The sequence below is a fragment of the Schistocerca cancellata genome, chromosome 2 (assembly GCF_023864275.1).
Source record: "Schistocerca cancellata isolate TAMUIC-IGC-003103 chromosome 2, iqSchCanc2.1, whole genome shotgun sequence".
Lineage (NCBI taxonomy): Eukaryota > Metazoa > Arthropoda > Insecta > Orthoptera > Acrididae > Schistocerca > Schistocerca cancellata.
In genome coordinates, this window is record NC_064627.1 from 1,064,494,993 (window position 1) to 1,064,509,064 (window position 14,072).

Genomic DNA, 14,072 nt, shown 5'->3' on the forward strand with positions numbered 1-14,072 from the left:
CATGGCATTACTTCTCATGGTTTTAATTTCCAAACGGGTACCATTACGAAATTTCGGTTATTGAGACTGCGTAATGGTACTATAGGAATGCCGACCTTAAGCGTCAAACTATGTGGCAGGAAGCCAGGTGTATTCTGTGAATTTAGAAATTTTTGTGGATACTGAACTGCATCTTCAGTGGTGACAATATCTATTCATTGGTATTCCGTATGTTCTCCTATTACTTTTTCCGAAATAATATTGTTTATTACAGATTCAGAAATTTTTTGGGGTGTAATGATCGCTCTTTCACGAAGCCAATAGCATGGATTCTGTAAAAGATCATCGATGCTAGGATAAATTTCAGAAATTAGAGAATCAGTGTAATGTTTCCTAGTTTTTCATCGACAGACACATAGCCATGATCGTGAAGTACTGTTCCAACAGTGACACGGGAACATTCCTAATTGCCAATAAATAATCTTGATGGAACTTAGCTGGTGTGTAGAGGGGGCAAAATAGAGCAATATGCTTTTTTTTTGCCCACTTTTACTTTTACGGGGTAAAACACACGCCGAAAGGTAATCTGGCATTTTAGGTTTAGAGGGTACATCTTCGGCACTATGATACGTAAAAAACTTGTAATTAATACAGAATTAATGTTCTTGAAAACTGTATACTCAACTTTCTTAATGATTTAAAATTTTTCAAAATGCCCCACCACTGTTAATTAATTTTGGAAAATTAAAACCTTGGTTACAACATAAATTAAAGAAGCTTTTAAGCCATACACATCCCTGTGTAATAAAGCTGGTTTCTGAAAGACAATTTTTGGAAAATAATCTGTACAAAATGTGCTGTCGGCGTACTCTCTATATACCCGATTAAAACGTCTAAACTTCTATTACTATTCTAATTATTTATTTTACTTATATTTGTTTTATGTTTTAAATTATTATTTCAAGCTTTACGTTCATGGTTTTTTTAGTTTACTGTTTCACACAAGTGTGTTTTGTTAACTGAAAATAAATATTTTTTTATTATCATAGAAAATAATTACAGTAATGATGTTCTGCAAAGAAATGCTTAAAAGATAACAATTTTTTATTCTGTGAACATGAAATCAACAAACTTTCTTCACTTAATACGCGCGACGGAGAACACATTATAAAACAAAATTCAGCAGGATTTCAAATTGACGCTAGTGAACCTCTAAGTATCATGATTCGTATCAGACATATTTCAGTAAATTGGTACGTCTTAGAGAAGAGACTTGATTGTGTAGTAATGACTGCAGCTTGATTATGTTGTTTCTCAAGTGGAGACTGACATCATAAACATTCAACAGAACTAGATCTGAAAGTCTTCTCACAAAGTTCTTCCAACATCGGAAGTTGTGTAAGTCCCACGACCGTCCTTTAGAAAATTAAGTCAGCTTCCCTCCAAAATGAACGAGATGTCCAGCACTGGAAGGTGAAAGGAGATTACGTCTATAAACCACAGACGGCCTTTACCTGTTTACCGCACCGCAGTTTTATATATATATATATATATATATATCCGAAATATGGTGCTTCCACACCTACTGGTAACAGGAATCTTACCTGCAAAACTGTGCAGTTTTGTGTAATATTTGTGATCAGTGCTTACAAGGTGACAACATATACAGAAGGGAGCTTTTCTGATTACTTACCTGACGTAAATAACTGCAGTTTAGCGATCTTGGAGAGATGACATATCACTGTGACCGGAAAAATGTTGATTTTCGGTGACAGACTATGATCTCCTTTCAGAATTAAAATAATCAACCGTAATTAGCTATTTTGCCATCATTAAGAGGTCTAAACTCTGCCTCTGCAAAACACAATTTATATCTTTTTTTCTCTTTACCCAAACATGTTCGACACCTATGCTTCATTTTCTGTGGGTCAAATTTCAAGCTTTTTTTTATTTTAGATCTAGAAACTATAACATGGTCATTTTCTTGTTTTGATTGTTTACCTGCAGCTACATTAATCGTGAAACTGGATTTGTACAGATTTGCTTGCGTTTGTGACTTTTTGCAGTTTGACATCTGCAAAGTAGACGGAACAGCTATAATTTTTAACAGTTACTACACTTTAAAAAAATTTCTGAGACTAGTAGACTGGTTATGTTCTGTGCTTACGTTTCACATTGTGTTGCATATTTCCAAGCGCTGAGAAAACCATGTCAACACTAGCTTCTAATCACAGCAGTATGTCTTTCCAACGCGTAATATTTATATGTGGCGGACTTGTCGCTCAGTAAAGGTATCTGGAAGTATGTCACAACTATCCAGTTACTTAAGAAAAAATATATTTTTTCCAACGAACGTGAAAGTGGATAAAATAAGTAACGTTTAATGTAAATATGACGAGAAAAACGGAGTGGACAGTGAACGCACCCTGAGAGTTGTTACACGTTAACTATCGACAAGCACTGTAGTTTAAATGAATGCGTATTGTACACTGGAGTGATAGGTTCCGAGCTCCGCTATATTTCGCAGAATGGCGCCGATAAGCAACGCGCTGTCAGAGACAACAATGGGTCTTTTAAAACTGGACCTTCAACGCTATCTTTCGCCGAATTGCTTCACTAAACAGAGGGGCCATTAATGATAAGAAGAGTATTGCTTAATGGTAACACAAAAAGCCACCCAGAAATGCTTTTAGTGCGCACACGGCTATTTAATGCCCTCTCTAGGAGGAGACAAGCAGGGGTTGGGTGGACGGTTGACAGATGGTCCTCTGAGCACCTGCGACACAAATTCGTTACGGGGCCCTGAACAGATTAGTTCCAGGCACCTCAGCTCACAGAGAAACAGCCGTCAGACGACATCCTGTACCTGTTGCTGGCCACTGCATACGGAGGTGTGACACATCAAGTGACGTCATTCAAGATGTGACTACATGCACAGGAGGACAACTACATCTACAGCTCCATCTATAGCCATGCTCTACAACACACTGAGAAGTGCATAGCAGAGGATACTGCTCATTTTACAGACATCACATAGTTAAATATGTACTTCCTTCCCTATCTTTCAGACTGTGTCAGTATGATGGTGATTTTGTAAAGCATATGCCTGAGATTCATCCACTTATTCACAGGCAACGTTATATTTCGTAATACGACGCAGTAGCGCTTCGAAACATGTATCCTTCATGTACAGTGCCTAGAGGATGAAAGATGGCTATTTCATCTCCATCACACAAGCAACGGAACCATCAGCAGCGATGGAACAGCTCTACGTTAGCACCATTCTCGAGAAAGATAATCACGGTTGAACATAATCTTCCGCTAAACTAAACAACAGCAGAAATCAGTCGGTTGATGTATTACTACAGTTGTTTTCTTATTTACGTTTCTCGCATTTTAACTTTTAAGGCTCGATAAAATACAACAATATTACTGCTAAATGTGTTGTACAGTGTTCTTCCGTTACTGTGTATTTACATTTAAAATTAAGACTAAGGATATCTAAAGAGGAGGAATAAATACACTACTGGCCATTAAAATTGCTACACCAAGAAGAAATGCAGATGATAAACGGGTATTCATTGGACAAATATATTATTCTAGAACTGACATGTGATTACATTTTCACGCATTTTGGGTCCGTAGATCCTGAGAAATCAGTACCCAGAACAACCACCTCTGGCCGTAATAACGGCCTTGATACGCCTGGGCATTGAGTCAAACAGAGCTTGGATGGCGTGTACAGGTACAGCTGCCCATGTAGCTTCAACACGATACCACAGTTCATCAAGAGTAGTGACTGGAGTATTGTGACGAGCCAGTTGTCGGCCACCATTGACCAGACGTTTTCAGTTGGTGAGAGATCTGGAGAATGTGCTGGTCAGGGCAGCAGTCGAGCATTTTCTGTACCCAGAAAGGCCCGTACAGGACCTGCAACATGCGGTCGTGCATCATCCTGCTGAAGTGTAGGGTTTCGCAGGGATCTAATGAGGGCTAGAGCCACGGATCGTAACACATCTGATATGTAACGTCCACTGTTCAAAGTGCCGTCAGTGCGAACAAGAGGTGACCGAGACGTGTAACCAATGGCACCCCATACCATCACGCCGGGTGATACGCCAGTATGGCGATGACGAATACACGCTTCCAATGTACGTTCACCGCGATGTCGCTAAACACGGATGCGACCATCATGATGCTGTAAACAGAACCTGGATTCATCCGAAAAAATGACGTTTTGCCATTCGTGCACCCAGGCTCGTCGTTGAGTACACCATCGCAGGCGCTTCTGTCTGTGATGCAGCGTCAAGGGTAACCGCAGCCATGGTCTCTGAGCCGATAGTCCATGCTGCTGCAAATGTCATCGAACTGTTCGTAAAGATGGTTGTTGGCTTGCAAACGTCCTCATCCGTTGACTCAGGGATCGAGACGTGGCTGCACGATCCGTTACAGTCATGTGTATAAGATGCCTGTCATCTCGACTGCTAGTGATACGAGGCCGTTGGGATCCAGCACGGCGTTCCGTATTACCCTCCTGAACCCACCGATTCCATATTCTGCTAACAGTCATTGGATCTCGACCAACACGAGCAGCAATGTCGCGATACGATAAACCGCAATCGCGATAGGCTACAATCCGACCTTTATCAAAGTCGGAAGTGTGATGGTACACATTTCTCCTCCTTACACGAGGCATCACAACAACGTTTCACCAGGCAACGCCGGTCAACTGCTGTTTGTGTATGATAAATCGGTTGGAAACTTTCCTCATGTCAGCACGTTGTAGGTGTCACCACCGGCGCCACCCTTGTGTGAATGCTCTGAAAAGCTAATCATTTGCATATCACAGCATGTTCTTCCTGTCGGTTAAATTTCGCGTCTGTGGCACATCATCTTCGTGGTGTAGCAATGAGTTAATCGATCATCCACGAACTTAAACGGATGCCTTACGACGTCCGCCCTGAGCAGATGCAACGAACAAAAGCGAACAAAGTGAGATTGAAAAAAAGTGGTAACGTGTTTGGCTGTATTGCAGTGGGTCCGGGTTCGATTCCTGGCTGGGATGGAGATTTTATTCGCCGGTGGACTGAGTGTTACGTTGCCCTCATCATCCTTTTATCATCGTCACAGACACGCAAGTCGCCCAATGTGGCGTCACCTGAAATAAGACTTGCAACTCAGCAGCCAAATTTACCCGGATGGGGCCTCCCGACCAACAATGCCACACAATCATTTCATTTTATTTCACAACACCTTACCATGCCAAATACCGTGTAGGAAACCCATTGGCATTCAAAACATCGTCCAAACGTCTCGGACTGGATAAAAATAGGTCCTGTATGGTTTTCAAGGGAGTCTTACACCATTCTTCCTGCAAAATAGTGGGAATGTCAGGTAACGACGATGGACGTGGATAAAGATCAAGGACCATTCTATCCAAAGCAGACCAGAAATGCTGAGTAATATTGAGATCTGATAACCGTGGTGGCCAGGGGAAATGTGACATTCCTCCTGGCACTCACAAAACAAGTCCTGGGCGGTGCGAGCTGCGTGACGAGGGGCCCTGTTGTCTTATAACACATCATTACCACTGGGGAACAAACACTGTACCACGGTATGGCCGCCGTAAGTCAAAATGGTCACAGAATACCTGGCAGTAATGCGCCCTTGGAGAATAACCGTGGGGCCCGTGGAGTACCACGATCTGTCTGCCCAAATCGTCACCATATTTCACTCTTGGGACGTAAACTCGGCCAGAAGTTGGAAACAGTGTGAAACAGGACTCATCCGACGAAATGATTTTCTCCTATTGCTCCATAGTCCACGATTTTTGGCCTCGGCACCACGTTGTCCTCTCTCGCACACTTGCAACATCGATCAGTGGTTTTGGTATTCCAGCTCGCTCTGCGATTTCGTGTTTATGGAACTCCCTTCGTTACAGGGTTCGCGAGGGCACCATTCAGTTCCGTAATGACTGTTGCGGCTGTCGTCCTCTCATTTTTCGTAACAATACTCTTGAATGACTGTTTGTCACGATTACTCAACACACATTTTCGTCCGCGTTGTGACTTAGATGTTGTTTCCCGAATTTACCGAGCGCGTTATAAATTTTCGAGACGGTGCCTCTTGAACCACGAAACACTTCGGTCACCTGGATTGCGGAAGCATCCGCCATACGAGCACCAGTAATTTGCCCATGTTCGGCATAACACACTCACAATTACTCACAAGACTGCTCTGGTCACCAGTGACCAGAGAAGGATCCTTTATTGTATGACTATATGATAGCGGAACAAACACTGGTAGAAGTTACTTCTGTAAAATATCTGGGAGTATGCGTGCGGAACGATTTGGAGTGGAATGATCATATAAAATTAACTGTTGGTAAGGCGGGTACCAGGTTGAGATTCATTGCGAAAGTCCTTAGAAAATGTAGTCCATCAACAAAGGAGGTGGCTTACAAAACACTCGTACGACCTATACTTGAGCATTCCTCATCAGTGTGGGATCCGTACCAGGTCGGGTTGACGGAGGAAATAGAGAACATCCCAAGAAGAGCGGCGCGTTTCGCCACAGGGTTACTTGGTAAGCGTGATAGCGTTACGGAGATGTTTAGCAAACTCAAGTGGCAGACTCTGCAAGACAGGCGCTCTGCATCGCGGTGTAGCTTGCTCGCCAGGATTCGAGAGGGTGTGTTGCTGGATGAGGTATCGAATATATTGCTTCCCCCTACTTATACCTCCCGAGAAGATCACGAATGTAAAATTAGAGAGATTCGAGCGCGCACGGACGCTTTCCGACAGTCGTTCTTCCCGCGAACCATAAGCGACTGGAACAGGAAAGGGCGGTAATGACAGTGGAACGTAAAGTGCCCTCCGCCACACACCGTTGGGTGGCTTGCGGAGTATAAATGTAGATGTAGACACTCAGTCAGATACGCCAGTACCGCCTGCAGAATTGGGCAGCTGCTGCATTTATATTCAAGCATGCGTTTCTCGCGGTGTTTCCATATTTTTGTCCAACCGCTGTTGTCCAGCTGTGGCTCCTCACGAATTCTGCACAATGAGCGCAGACATTTTCAACTTTTTCGAGCAAATAGTATCAGCTTCCGTGACAAACCGGGGACACAAATTTGTGACTTGCTTCTTCTACTGCTGAGCAGCTACTCATTACAGTAAGATAAGTTCGAGCAAGTATTTGAGAGACGTTCAAAACATCACAATAAATAGTTTATTTTTAGTAGGGCAAACTACTCAAGTGTAGAAGTGTTATTTTTTTAAAGCCGTCAGTCTTTTGACTGGTATTATGTGGCCCGCCACGAACTACTCTCCTGTGCCAACTTCTTCATCTCAGAGTAGCACTTGCAACCTACCTCCTCAATTATTTGCTGAATGTATTCCAATTAATTTATAATTAAATTTTACTGTACTGCAAAATATGGAGTCCAGCGAAGACTGCTAGACGCAAAATTATGAATCTAAAAGTACAACAGGAACCTCCAGTTATTTGTAAAGTAGATTTCGTTTCAAAACTGTCGTAACCATCGCTTCATTTGTCAACGTTACCTCAATTATTACTGGCTTTGCCCTCTTAAGCCTACTACAATTAAAGACGAAAAAACGAATATTAAATTACGTTCATTAGCTATAAGTTTGTAAAATGCCACCTCCAAATGAGTGAGAGGAGGGAAGCATTTTAATTACCACTGAAGCTGAGCGAGAGTAAAATATTCAGTAGTAATAATGAATTCTCAATCATACCATCGGAGCAACTTAATAGTTTTGGCCTCCACCATTCACAAGTATGAAGAAAATTTCTGTCACAGTTAATGAAAAATCATATAATAACTTAGCTGCTCCATATGATGAGACACTCAACTTTTATATCCTCGGGCGTTGTTGCTTCTGAAAGTCCCAGCGTTCGGCTATGCTCATGCACTAATTTTTAAATAAAATACAGAGAAATCAAAGAGAAAAGATCCTGACTTGTGGCTTCCCGTCGGTTACGTAGGAAACATATTCAAGGAAGGGGGGGGGGGGGGGGAGAAAGAGTCATGACGATCTACCTCCCCAAAAAAAACAAAAATACTGTGCTAACCATGGATGTAAATGAATTATTATGAATGTAGTAAAACATTTTATTCATTTTTATTGCCAACATTATTCGAATCATAGGCATTTGTGCACGTTAAATGCAGATATGATGGCAATAACTGGAATGGGGGAGAAGAGGGGGGGCGGGCAAGTAAGGCAGAACGACAGCGAGAAACCGTGACCGACGCTCCCCTCCCCCCCTCCCCCCCTCTCCCTGAACAGAACCCGCACCTGATTTACGTGAAACTTCCGGTGAAACACTTTTGGTCTGCCCTGACATCAACAGTTACTATAAATAGGAGCCACAATTACCACCACTGGCACATACCACTAAATTTGGATGATCCAGCATCACTTTTATAGCAAACTTCATCACACGCATAATATCACACACTACGCACCTCCTAATTTCAATGTATGTTGGATCCCGACGTCACCAGCAAAATTTCGAGGGTTGTTGTAGATACTTTCTGAATGTTCTGGTATACAGAACCAGTTATCTCCGGTGCCTCGTCTGCATTCCACCTAATCTTTTATTGCCTATCATCTTTGAATCCATATTGCACTGAACGTATCATCACAACAGTACACATGTCCGTGGTATGAGCTGTATGTCTTTTTTGCTAACAAACTACAAAGTTGTGTTACCTGAAGTTTTCCCAGTGGATAAAATATTCCATCATTTTTCGGGAGTGCATCAGGGATATCTTCGATTCATATTCCGGTATTCAGGCGGACAACCTTTCCGCCAGTCTCAGTTTAAGTTTTTAATTGGCTTTACACACTGTGGAGTAAACGCGCATCAAGTTTAGTCTATGACTGACTATCTTGTGTTATCTCTTATGCGGTTGCGTTTGCTCCACAGTGAGTAAAGTAAATTAAAAATACGCTAGTGACTTACCTAGAGAGTGACGAAAAGGTTGCCAGCCGAAATACCGGGACGTGATTTAAAAATATCCCGGATGCACGCCAGAAAAATGATGCAGTAAACTACAAACTTGTTCCATTCACTCGCGGTAGCTGCCGTTGACAACAATGCCCACTTTACTTTTCGGCCTCAGGCATGCAGTCAGTACTGCTCGACGTCTTTTCTAGTTTGTTTTTCTAGTAGTGTTAGTCGTACGTTAACAGCGGTACACAGCAGTACAAGAGAGGTTTGCTATTTAAGAGCTGGCCAATACGCACATCTCTGAGTGCAGTGGAAGAGACGCACTGCGACACTAATCGGATACCGAGCTGTTCCGGCAACGGCGGCAACCACGTCGTAGTACAGTGAGGGTTGTTGCATTACTGTGAACTGTGTGTTGTATGTTTTGGTAATTGCATTTCAAACGCTTTTTCATTGTTGTGGAGGTTTTGGCACAGAAACAAAGGTTAGCATAACAACCGAATAAACCACGATTAGGAAATTACTGTGTAACGATCCACAGGAGACGATACGTTCCTTATGCCGAAACGCTCAGCAAACGTTTCTAAACGTCGCCGAAATTTTCTCAGTGCAATTCTCACAAGTTACACGTGCTACACTGCACACCAGTGCCTAGTATTCTAAACTAGTCAGGTACTTTATATGCTAAAATTTTGAACAAAATATTTATTGTTTTTAATGAGTTCTTCTACAATATTCTATAAATGTTTTAAATTGTTCAGTTAAACTTAACCCAGCATCAGTAGATATTACGTTTTACAATGAATATCATATTCATTATTTTCAGGTTGAAGATACATTAATATCTCCTTAAAAAGTACGTTGTGAGAAAAAGTCAACAACAACACAAGTTGTATTTAAAAAAAAATTGTAGTGGCCGTAAGGTATCTCCCCCTCCCCCTTGGTATTGCACGTTACTGAAAGGGTGTTGGTATTGCTAAGAGAAGGCTAAAAGATTCATTGAGGTTCTCAGCCCTACTCACACATCAGTACCTCTTTAAAAATTACGTTGTAAGCATAGCTGAACAACAATTTTTTTTAATTTTTTGGGGTAGGCACGAAATGGCCCCCACAACCCTCTGGTGATACACGTTACTGGAAATGTTTTGATATTATAGGAGTTAAGGAGAAAGCCGCTCCGACGCCGTCCACTGTCCTGCCTACTACGACTGTAGGCGTCTCTGTGGACATCACTGGTTCCAGGATGGGTTTGACACAGGTGCACTCAACTTCTTCCAAAACGAAAGATGAAACGTTAGGGTTTAGCGTCCCAGTGATACTGAGATCATCAGAAATGCAGCAGCAGCTGGCAGCAGACGAGACTGGGACGAGAAGTCGACCGTGGCCTCTTTTCATGGAGTTTCCCGACTGTCACCTGCGCTGATTTAGGGACAGTGGCAAACATAAATTAGGCTGTGCAGACGGGCTTTGAACTTCATTCCACCTCCATGCGAAGCCAGTGTTTTAATCACTCTACGTCTTCATTCCTTGCCAGCTTGTTTACACCAGCCTCGAAAGTGTGCAGTTAAAATTCCCTTCTACGACATACATCCACGTTTCTCATACTAGTCACTTTATTACATCTTACGCCTGCACAGTCGTTTCGTTAGTACAATCCACCAGAAACCTGTGAATCAGAATAAACTGAACTTCAAATGACATTAGTCTCCATTCTAAAACTTCTTGTCAGATGATTTGTGGAAAGTAGATACTCTTGAATCAATTTGGTACGGTAATTCTAGAAATAATTTTCGTTTCTTTCTATCACGTCAGGTTTTTATAAAAATAAAAAGTAATAATTTGACGATTTTAACTTCTGGGCCAACAAATATATTCAAACACCAATTTACAAGGTAAGTTTTTAACCAAAACAAATTTAAAAAATAAACGACATTTGAAAATACTCCACTTCGTTACTATCCTGAATAAAAACATGACATCTCCAGTGTTCCATTAATTGTTAAGCTTTCTTTTCTTCGACTTCCTTGGAGATGCTTTTATATGGTGACTTTCCCTCTTCAACATCCAACGGTATTCGGCCATCATAGCTGCATTCCAGTTCCCCCGCTGCCGACCTCCTCTTCACCTCCATATGTTGGTGAAAACGTTTATCCTGTTGACTACAATGTCCCAAATTTTCCGAAAAGTAGTCGATACGTGAGTGTATAGAGCGAACTTTCACACACGTGTTACGAGCGGTTCTAGGAGCTTCAGCCTGGAACCGCGCTACCGCCACGGTCGCAGGTTCGACTCCTGCCTCGGGCATGGATGTGTGTGATGTCCTTAGGTTAGTTAGGTTTAAGTAGTTCTAAGTTCTAGGGGACTGATGACCTCAGATGTTATGTCCAATAGTGCTCAGATCCACACTCGTGTTACAACCCATCTTCTTGAAATTTTGCAACATTTTTTTCAACATTGACTTTGTAATTAGAATCCTTATTATTCCCTTGAAAGTTCTCAGGATCTTGTAACGTTTCACTAGGCATGGCCTGCATCTCAATAGGTTTGGGAGGGGAGACTGGCAAAGCTTGTAGGTGACAGTGTAGTGGGCGGTGGTGGGATCACTCATGGAAAAATTCCTGTAGTATTTGGTATTAGAGCTGCATTTTTTTAGATTGATGTCAACTGATAAGAATCTTTGCTTAAAGGAAGTGTCTCTAACAAAGGAATCACCTTCAGGTGAGGTCAGGTATCCAAATAGTGAATGAATCACCATACTTCATCAAAATATAACAGGTATTAGAGATAAACTTAGTCAACTGCTTATAGATGTGACTTTGGCGTTAGTGGTATATCGGAGCACCATTAAAATAATTTGACGATTCAGAGGCTACCTTTACCAGGATACAGATTAGCTGGCTGTTTTTCAAGGAATTCTTTGCGGAGTGGGGGAGCAGCCATGTACGTAAAAACCAGTATTCCATTTGAGTCCGTAGATGTATCACGACAGTGCACTGAACAGGTATTTGAATGTTGTGCACTGGCAGTTGAATTTAGTGAAACTAAACTTCTAATTGTTGTGTTGTTCTTAGGTCTCCTAACTCTGACTTCATAGCACTTCTGCTCAAGGTAGAGAGTGTTCTTGGTTCTTTTTATAGGAAGTACCAGAAATTAGTTATATGTGGTGACTTTAATATTAATTTTGTATGCGACTGTGCGAGAAAAAGGATGTTGGAAGATCTCCTAAATTCATACGATCTGATGAAGACTATGTTTTTTTTTTCATCTAAGTTGCAGGGGAACAGTAGCACAGCCATAGACAATATTTTTATTCATTCTTCGTTACTAGATGGACATTCTGTTAGTAAAAGGGTTAATGGCCTTTCGGACCATAGTGCACAAATTTTAACACTAAAAGGTTTTTGTACTCAAAAAACTGTTATCTATAATTACAAACTACGTAGAAAAGCTAATCCAACGCCAATAGAAGGTTTTTTAAAACTCATTAAGGAACAAGAGTGGTATGATGTTTATAGTGCTGATAACACAGATGACAAAATAATCCTTTTCTTACCACATTTCTCATGCTCTTTGAAAGCTGTTCTCCATTAAAACGTTCTAAACAGGCTACTAACTGTAAAAAGTAGCCTGGGTGGCTGACTAGTGGGATAAAGATATCATATAAAACATAGTGGGAATTATATCAACATGTTAGTAGTGGTCACAATCAAGCTATACTAGCCCATTAAAAACAGTATTGTGAGGTGCTTAAAAATGTTATTAGGAAGACAAAGAGTATGTGGTATGCAAATAGAATAGCTAATTCACGGGATAAAATTAAAACCGTACAGTCAGTCGTGAAAGAAGTGTCTGGTCAGCAGCACAAGGTCGACGATACAAAATGTCAGTTCGTAGTAAAAAATATTTCTGTTGCTGATAAATCAGATATATGTATAGTATTTAACAATCGCTTTCTGAGCATTGCTGGTGAATTAAATAAAAACATAGTTTCTACAGGGAATCATATAACTCTCTTGGAAAATGCCTTTTTGTGATTGATGTCTGAAATGCTTCTCTGTGGTACTGACAAGGGGGAGATTAAGTCCATAATTAAATCACTGAAGACTAAGGGCTCTCATAGATAGAATGGAGTGCCTAGCAGAATATTAAAGTACCGTGCGGCACATGGTAAGCCTGTATTAGCTATATTTCTAATTTTTCCTTTAAGAATGGTCCGTTTCCTGACCGATTAAAGTACTCAGTATTAAAGCCGCTTTATAAAAAGGAAGAAAGGGATAATGTAGAGAGTTTTAGACCCACTTCTATGCCATCAGTGTTTGCTAAAGTTATTTAAAAGGCTGTATATGTAAGCATAAGTGATAATTTTATTTCAAATAATTTGCTATCAAATGTTTTAGAAATGGTTTAACAACCGAAAATACTATATTCTCTATTCTCTGTGAGGTACTGGATGGATTAAACAAAAGGTTTCGGACGCTAGGCATCTTTTTTTTTAACTAATGCGTCTGATTATGTTGATCACAAATTATTGTTCCAGAAGTTGAACCCTTATGGAATATAGGGAGTTGCCCATATTTGATTCACCTCCTACTTTAACAACAGACAGCAAAAGGTCATTATTCACAGTACTGAGAATGGCTATGATGTTGAATCTGAGTGGGGTAGGGTCAAGTGGGGCATGTCCCAGGGATCATTTCTGGGGGCACTCCTGTTCCTTATTTATATAAATGATATGCCCTCTAGTATTACAGGTGATTCTCAAATATTTATGTTTGCTGATGACACTAGATTGGTAGTAAAATATGTTGTGTGCCACGTTGGCATTGTTTCAAATAGTGCAGTTCATGACATAAGTTCATGTCTTGTAGAAAATAAACTAACGCTAAGCCACAGTAAGACTCAGTTTTTGCAGTTTCCAACACACAATTCAACAAAACCTGACGTTTTAATTTCGCAGAATGGGCATATGATTAGTGAAACTGAACAGTTCAGATTTCTAGGTGTTCACATAGATAGTAAACTGTCGTGGAAAGCCCATGTTCAGGATCTTATTCAAAAATTTAATGCCTATTCGAACGGTATCTGAAATAGTTATAGTTCGACACGAAAGC